Source organism: Theobroma cacao, chromosome 1 (genome assembly GCF_053813885.1).
Source record: "Theobroma cacao isolate CCN51 chromosome 1, ASM5381388v1, whole genome shotgun sequence".
In the NCBI taxonomy this organism is placed as follows: domain Eukaryota; kingdom Viridiplantae; phylum Streptophyta; class Magnoliopsida; order Malvales; family Malvaceae; genus Theobroma; species Theobroma cacao.
In genome coordinates this window covers 29638147-29646827 of record NC_142639.1, presented here as the reverse complement: position 1 = coordinate 29646827, position 8681 = coordinate 29638147, and positions in this window count along the sequence as shown.

Here is an 8681-nt window from a genome sequence, read left to right as displayed (position 1 = left end):
TGAATTCCTTTAGTAAGAATATGTCAAATGCATATGAATATGCAAAGATTAAGTGAGAAAGAATGCTGATTCTTGCATGATGTGAGTTATTAACATGATGGTTAATGTTTGAATGAAAAAGAAGAAAAATGGGAATGAAAACCACTAAGTACATTATGCTTGGTTTATTGCAAGGAAGTGTGCAAATGGAAAAGGATTACCATGGTGATTAACTAAAGGAGGAAACGTAACCGGATTCGTGGCGAAGTAATATCCCACCGTTTTGAGGTGAGTATGGGTGTCTATTTCAAAATCTCCATACTATATATCGATTTACGTTAATAAACGTTGCCAGTTTTTCTTAAATGCGATTGTGGATAGCATGAGCTATTAGCTTTGTTAGGTAATTTTAAAATGGATTTACAATGATTTACGTATTACTATTGTGGAAGGCATGAGCTGGTAGAAACCCTAGGAAATTGTGGATGTAAATGATTTTGAAATCATTTGTGTAGAATATATATATATATATATATATATACACACACACACACTCACACACACACATATGTAAAGAGTTTTAGAAATCAGGAAACAAGCCTTTTGCACTATTTTGCATAGAAAATCCGTGCCTTGTATCTTTGTGTGACATACATTGTTAAATGATTTTAAATGCAAACTTTTGAGAACCGGTTTTATTTTGATCTTTGTACAAGTGTTTGCACCATGCATTTTATTGTGAAAAAGCAATTTGAAAGGTCATCGAACCTTGTTTTCAAATGGTTTAAAGCAAAAGTCTCGGAAAACCTTGATTTGATTTTGAAAATGGTTTTGACAAACCGATGTTAACTCCATTAGTTTTTAATGATAGGAAAACATTCCCATTCATTTGTGTCTAATACCTTTACTTAAGTGTGCAGGAAAATTAATGTATGAAATTAATAAATCAATCCTTCAAAGTGTATATTAAAAGAAAAAGGGAGATAAAAATAATGAGACATGACTGATTAACAAGGAGAAAGCTCATTAGTTGAATAAGGAAGAATGTTGGTTGGCCAAGATTCAAATTAGAGAAATGGCGAGCTGAAGAGTTTGAGAAACAGAGACAACTTAGTCAACCAAGAAATGGACTAGTCGACTAAGTACTTACTACCAGAACTGCTAGAGACAGGGAGCAGAAAATAGAGACAACCTAGTCAACTAAGATATCAAGTAGTCGACTAAGAGCATTCTGCCTGCAAGTTTGAAATCTGCACTAAAAGATAGAGTAACGGCTAGAACTGACTTTCAACTGTCTCTAACGGATAGAAAACTATCAAACTGCCATTAGAGATGTTTCTCCAAATATACAAGGGTCTTCTAACAATTAGGAGGTAGTTTTTAAGAGTTTAGAGAGAAGATTTAAGCCTAATAGAGCAGAAAATTTAGAAAATCTTCTCCACACTTTGCAGCACTCAAACGATCATCTTTTGTACTTGTATTCAGCACTTAACCTTGCGCCATTTAGATCAACTTGTGATCATAGGTACTTTCTTCTACCTTTCTTATTTTATTCTTAGAGTGCGAGAGTCATTCTAAGAGGTTGTTCCAAGTCCAGTGTGCTTGAAGGTGTTAAGGTTCTAACTTAGCCTTGAAAAGTTAAGTGTTGGGTTTTAGTTTAGCCCATGAAAACTAGTGTAAAAGGTTTTGGTTGAGCCTTGTAAAAGCCATTGTAAAGCTTGGCGAAAGCTTGTGAATTTCACCGGTTCTTAGTGGATTTGTTGGAAAAATCCTTGGTTGGATAATCAAGGTAGTGGATGTAGGTCTTGGACCGAACCACTATAAATTGTTGTGCATTGTTCTCTGTTTTTATTTTCTTTGTTCTGAAAATTAGTTCCTTATCTTGTCAAGAGTCGATTTGTGCTATTCACCCCCCCTCTAGCACATATTATTGTGACCAACAAGTGGTATCAGAGCTAGTTCCTTGTTATAAGGTCGAACACCCTTTAGGAGGATCCAAATGGCTCAACTAAAATTAGCAGTGGCTGAAAGACAATCAACAAACAGACCACCTCTGTTTGATGGCTCTAATTACCCTTATTGGAGCACTAGGATGTCAATCTATATTAGAGCTATAGACTATGACATGTGGGACGTCGTAACTGATAGACCCTTTATGCCCTCAACCGTGAATGTGGTAACAAATGAGTTGATGCCCAAGCCAAGGTCTGAATGGACCGAAGTTGAGACTAAGAAAGTTCAAGTAAATTTTAAGGCCATCAACACATTACATTGTACCTTGACCCCCACTGAATTTAACAAAGTCTCAAGCTGTACAACAGCCAAACAAGTGTAGCAGAAACTTAGAATAATCCATGAAGGGACTTCTCAAGTACAAAAGTCCAAAATTTCCCTCTTAACACATAACTATGAAATGTTCAAAATGGAGCCTGGTGAAAACATCACCAACATGTTTGATAGGTTTACAAACATCACAAATAAATTAAGTCAGCTAGGCAAGCCTATTCCTGAACATGAATTGGTAAAGAGACTACTTAGAAGTCTACTAAAAAATTAAAAGCCTAAAGTGACTACAATCCGAGAGGCAAAAGATCTAAATGTTATCACCTTAAATGAGATTTGTGGTTCTCTCCTAACTCATAAGTTGGAGCTTAAAGAGGAAGAAGAAGAAGATAAAAGGGAAGCAAAAGAAAAGAAAAAGAGCATTGCACTGAAAGCCAGCATCCTTGAAGAAGAGCTGGAAGAGCTGTCATGCGATGATGATGAAGAGTTAGCTCTGGTTGCAAGAAAATTTTGAAAGCTTATGGGCAAAAGAAACTGGAGATTAGCTAGAAGAGAGTTTAGAAAAGATCAAGGTGTTTCATGGAAATTCAGAAACAAAAATGACTCCATCAATAAAAAAGAGTTAATCTGCTACGAATGTAAGAAACCTGGCCACTTCAAGTCAGAATGTCCATTGCTGAAAGATGAGACACCAAAAAAAAAAAGAAATCCAAGAAAGCAATGGTAGTAGCTACGTGGTCGGACAGTGACACTTCAAGCTTTGAAGCTGAATATGAAAAATCTGAGGAAAGACCAAACCTCTGCTTGATGGCACAAGATGATGAAACCAAGGTATCCTCATCCCTTTGTGACATTTCTGTTGATGATTTACAAGAAGAATATGATAGCCTTTATGATGAATTTGAAAAACTTTTTTCAAAATACAAAACATTAAAGAAAAAGGCTACATCTCTTGAAAATGATTTGGATAAGTTGAGACAAGAATTCAATTTTGTTTTTGAGATCAAAAATATTTTGCAAATTGAGTTAGAACACTCAAAAATAGATTTTGAAGTTTTAAAATTGGAGCTGGATAATAAGTCTGATGTTGTGCAGAAATTACTTGATGAAAACATAGCTCTCAAATGTTTGAAAAATAAATCTTCAAAAAGATATGCATACCACAATAAAAATTCTGCTAATGCATTACCTAAATGCTACAATTGTGGTAATCATTTATCATATGATTGCTTGAAGAAAAGAAATGTGCAGAAAGTTAGAAAAATTTAGGTCCTTAAAGGATCTTATGTTGCAACTAACTCTCAGGGACCCATCAAAGCATGGGTACCTATAAAGAAAAACTGAAATTTTGTTTTGCAGGTTTAGCTACACTTAAAGGAGACATGTTCAAGAGCTCAACTCAAGAAGAAGCAGCCTTGGTACATGGATAGTGGCTGCTTACGGCACATGACAGGAGATGAAATGTTATTTGCTCAACTGGACAAAAAAAAGGGAGGTATCGTATCCTTTGGTGATGATTCAAAAGGTAGAATTCATGGGATAGGTATGGTTGGTAAGAACTTCTAAACTCAAATCAGTCATGTGTTGTTAGTTAAGGGTTTGAAGAATAATTTGTTAAGCATTAGTCAATTATGTGACAAAGGATTTAAAGTATGTTTTGATTCAATAAGTGTGAAGTAATTGACATAGGAACAAACAAAGTCTCATTTATAAGAAAGAGATTGAAAAATATGTATGTAATATTTCTTGAGGATCTTGAAATAAATGATGAAATATGCTTAGTTGCAAATGCTGATAGTGATAGTTGGTTATGGCATAGGAGACTAGGACATGTAAGCTTGCATACCATGTCAAAATTAATTAAGAAAAATCTAGTTATTGGGCTGCCAAATATAAAATTTGAAAGTGACAAAATATGTGATGCTTGCCAACTAGGAAAACAAGTTAAAACATCTTTCAAGTCTAAGAAGATTGTGTCAATATCTAGACCTCTTGAAATGCTGCATATTGATCTATTTGGTCCAATAAGCATAACTAGCTTAGGAGGAAAATCTTATGGCTTTGTAATAGTTGATGATTATTCTAGATATACTTGGGTTTATTTTCTTGCTCACAAAAATGATGCTTTATCAGTTTTCATAAGTCATTGTAGGAAAGTAGAAAATGAAAAAAGACTAGCCATAGTTAGCATAAGGAGTGATCATGGAGGAGAATTTGAAAGTGAGGAATTTAAGAAATTTTGCAATGAAAAGGGGTTGGATCACAACTTCTCTGCACCTGGAACACTCCAGCAAAATGGAGTTATAGAAAGGAAAAACCGAATCTTAAAAGAAATGGCTAGGACTATACTATGTGAGAACAACCTACCAAAGTATTTTTAGGCTGAGGCAGTGAACACAGCAGCATATATACTTAATAAAGTCTCAATAAGACCCATGTTATCTAAGACACCTTATGAACTCTACAAAGGTAGGAAACCAAACAATCTCACCTAAGGAGCTTTGGTTGTAAGTGTTTTGCACTAAACAATGGAAAACAGCCTCTAGGGAAGTTTGATGCAAAAAGCAATGAAGCTATATTTTTAGGATATGTATTAAACTCAAAGGCTTATAGGATTTTCAACAAAAGGACTTTAACGGTAGAAGAATCAATCCATGTAGTTTTTGATAAGTCCAATGCTTTACAAAAAGAAATTCATGATGATGATGATGATGTAGAAATTCTAGAAAGACAAATGGAAGTAATGAGGTTAGAAAATAATAAAAATGTTGAAGAAAGCTCACCTAGAAGAGAAAATGAAACTCCACCTCTAAAAAATCTGCAAAGAGCAGAAAATCAGCATGATGATCTTCCAAGAAGTTGGAGATTTGTAAGAGACCACCCACAAGACCAAATAATAGGTGACATTTCACAAGGAGTTAGAACAAGGAAAGCAACAAGAGAAACTTGTGAGTTTTCAGCCTTTGTATCTCAAATTGAGCCTAAAAACTTTAAAGAAGCTGAAAAAGAGGAAAGTTGGATAATGGCCATGCAAGAAGAACTTGATCAATTCATAAGAAACCATGTATGGTCATTAATACCTAGACCTTCAAATCACACTATTGTTGGCACCAAATGGGTGTTTAGAAATAAGGTAGATGAGTAATGAAATGTAATTAGAAATAAAGCTAAATTGGTAGCACAAGGTTACAACCAAGAAGAAGGAATAGATTACGATGAAACCTTTGCACCCGTTGCTAGGATTGAAGCCATAAGGTTGTTGTTAGCTTTTGCTTGCTTCATGAATTTCAAATTGTACCAAATGGATGTAAAAAGTGCATTTTTAAATGGATTCATTCAAGATGAAGTATATGTTGAACAACCACTAGGTTTTGAAGATTTTGAAAAACCAGATCATGTTTTCAAACTCCACACAGCCTTGTATGGATTGAAACAAGCTTCTAGAGCTTGGTATGAGAGGCTTTCAAAATTTCTAGTTGAAAAAGGTTATGATAGAGGTAGCATTGATACTACTTTGTTTATTAAAAGATATTTAAATGATTTAATTATTGTGCAAATATATGTGAATGATATTGTATTTGGTGCAACTAATGAAGCTTTATGCAAGAACTTTGCAAAAGAAATGCAGGGTGAATTTGAGATGAGCATGATGGGAAAGTTGAAGCACTTTCTTGATCTTCAAATTAAGCAAAGTGAGGAAGGAATCTTCATCAACCAAGAAAGATACACTCGAGATATGCTCAAAAAGTTTGATATGCTGAAACTCAAATCAATCTCCACATCAATGAGTCTATCCACAAAACTTGATCTTGATGAAAAAGGAAAGAATGTAGATCAAAAGCTATATAGAGGTATGATCGATTCACTACTTTACTTAACAGCAAACAGACCAGATATTCAATTTAGTGTGTGTTTGTGTGCTAGATTTCAGTCACAACCTAAAGAATCATACTTAACAGCTACTAAGATAATTTTTAGATACCTTTTAGAAACTCAAACTTTAGAATTATGGTATTCTAGAGAATCATCGTTTGATCTTATAAGCTATTCAAATGCAGACTTTGCAAGAAGCAAAACTGATAGAAAAAGCACTAGTGGAACATGTCAATTTATAGGTAATATGCTAGTATCATGGTCCAGCAAAAAGCAAAACTTAGTGGCTTTATCTACAGCAAAAGCAGAGTATATATCACTAGGAAGCTGCTATACACAAATTCTTTGGATTAAACAACAATTGAAAGACTATGGAATGACTATGCATAATGTAACAATATACTGTGATAACACAAGTGGAATTAATATATCAAAAAATTCTGTACAGCACTCTAGAACAAAACACGTTGAAATTAGACATCATTTTGTTAGAGACCATGTAATGAAAAATGATATTAAAATTGAAGTTGTGAATACATTGCATCAACTAGCTGATATTTTTACTAAACCATTGAATGAAGATAAATTCTGTGAAATTAGAAGTAATTTAGGTATGATTAGTAACAGGAATTGTGAGAAAATCTTTGGTTCATGTACATGAAACAGAATGCATTTAGTCGACTGAGATGAATCTTAGTCAACTAAGAGTGTTTAGGAAGCATTAAATAATAAGACTCAATTAAAATAAGAGCAGGAGGAATAAAATAATGGGAAGAAACTACCTACCAGGTAATAAAGAAAAAAGAAGTGTTGCCTGAGGTTAATAATTAAAATTTAGAGGGAGTTTTGAAACTTTAGGCAAATAGAATAGGGCAATACTTAAGGGGGAGTTGAACAGTTTCTCTAAGAGGAATTAAAAATGGCTGACAACTTCTCTTTCTCCATTTTTCTTTTCCCTAAAACCCGAGCCTTTGAAACTGAAACCCATCTCTTCACATTTTTATCTAAAATCTATTCAAACCCTTTGCCATTTTGACAAAACCCCTATCATACAAATTCTTGAATCAGAATGGAGAGATCTCCACAGAGCAAAGAAATCATAGAAAAGATGTCATGACTCGATACTCCCCTCGAGCCTGTGATAACCGTTGCAACGTCCCGATAGACATTCATCGCCAGGAATGCTAATCGGAATCTCGCAAAGCTTTAATATCAGTTTTTGCACCTCCCCTGTGAGCAACAGTTGTTAAGTATCATGTTTTGAGAGATTATAAACTATTTCCAAATCAAAACAATAGAAAAATAATTTTTTTTTCACAGGGGCATTTAGGTTATTTTTCTTCAAAAATCTCGAAACCAACTAAAAATGTAGTATGCGAGTGGAAAACGCATATTTCATAATCAAAAATAAGTTTAGATGTCTAAAACATTCATTTAAAGTGAAACTATACCTATTTGAATATAATAAAAATATTCAATAAAATATTATATTTTCTTAAAACAATATTTATAGAGTTACCGGTAAATAATTTTTGTAGCGTAAAAGCTAAATAAATTCATACATACTGTAATACAGTTAACCAAAGCATAAGATTTAATTTACAATGACATGTGGGCCCACGAACGACCAAAAGTATCAAAAGCGGTAAACCTGCAGTTTTTGAGGATGCAAATCCAACTGTAGCCCTCAACGAAATGAGCTATTTACCGACTATCCTGAGCTTGAAATGGGTGGAAAGGAGGGTGGTGAGATTATATAATCCCAATGAGTAAACAAATACCATCTAAAATATCTAAAGTTGAGTAAATGGAGACAGATAAAATAGTTTAACATATTGTAATTTATCACCTTTTAACACATTTCAACCAAATAAAATCAATTCATATAAATCGTGTCAAGCCCAACCTTATAAAGTACTTGTCATGTCCTTCATGTGATTGACAATATGCTTGCATACTTGGAAAGCCCCGAAAAATCGTCAAAAGTCGATATTTTACCAAATTGTACTATTAAATTGAATTAAGCCTCAAACTAGTCTAAATAGAGATCTTAAGATAAAATTGAGAATTTTAAAACCCCATAATGACTTAAAATGATGATTTGGAGTTCGAGGGCTGAATTAAAGTCAATTTGGAATTTTCATGTTCAAGGGGTAAAATGGTAATTTTGTCACTCGAGGATAAAGTGAAAATTTTTAGAAAAGATTTTGATCACATTTGACTCATTGGAGTATGATTTGAGTTTGAGAGGTGAAAAATTTAAATTCTAACATTTTTGGAGTCCTAAGGGCAAAACGGTAATTTTACGAGTTTACGGGGGCAAAGTTGGAATTTTGGAATTGTACACCACCTAACACTTGTCATACCCATGGATTTTGGCCATTAACATTTGACATTGTGGATAATTGAGACATTTTATGTGGTGGAGAGAGATTGCTTAATGGATAAGTATTACACATGGACCAATGGAAACATGCCATGTATCGAGCTTGGATTATTTTAGAATTTCCTTGTAAAATCTATTTAAAACTCTCTTAGTCTCACCC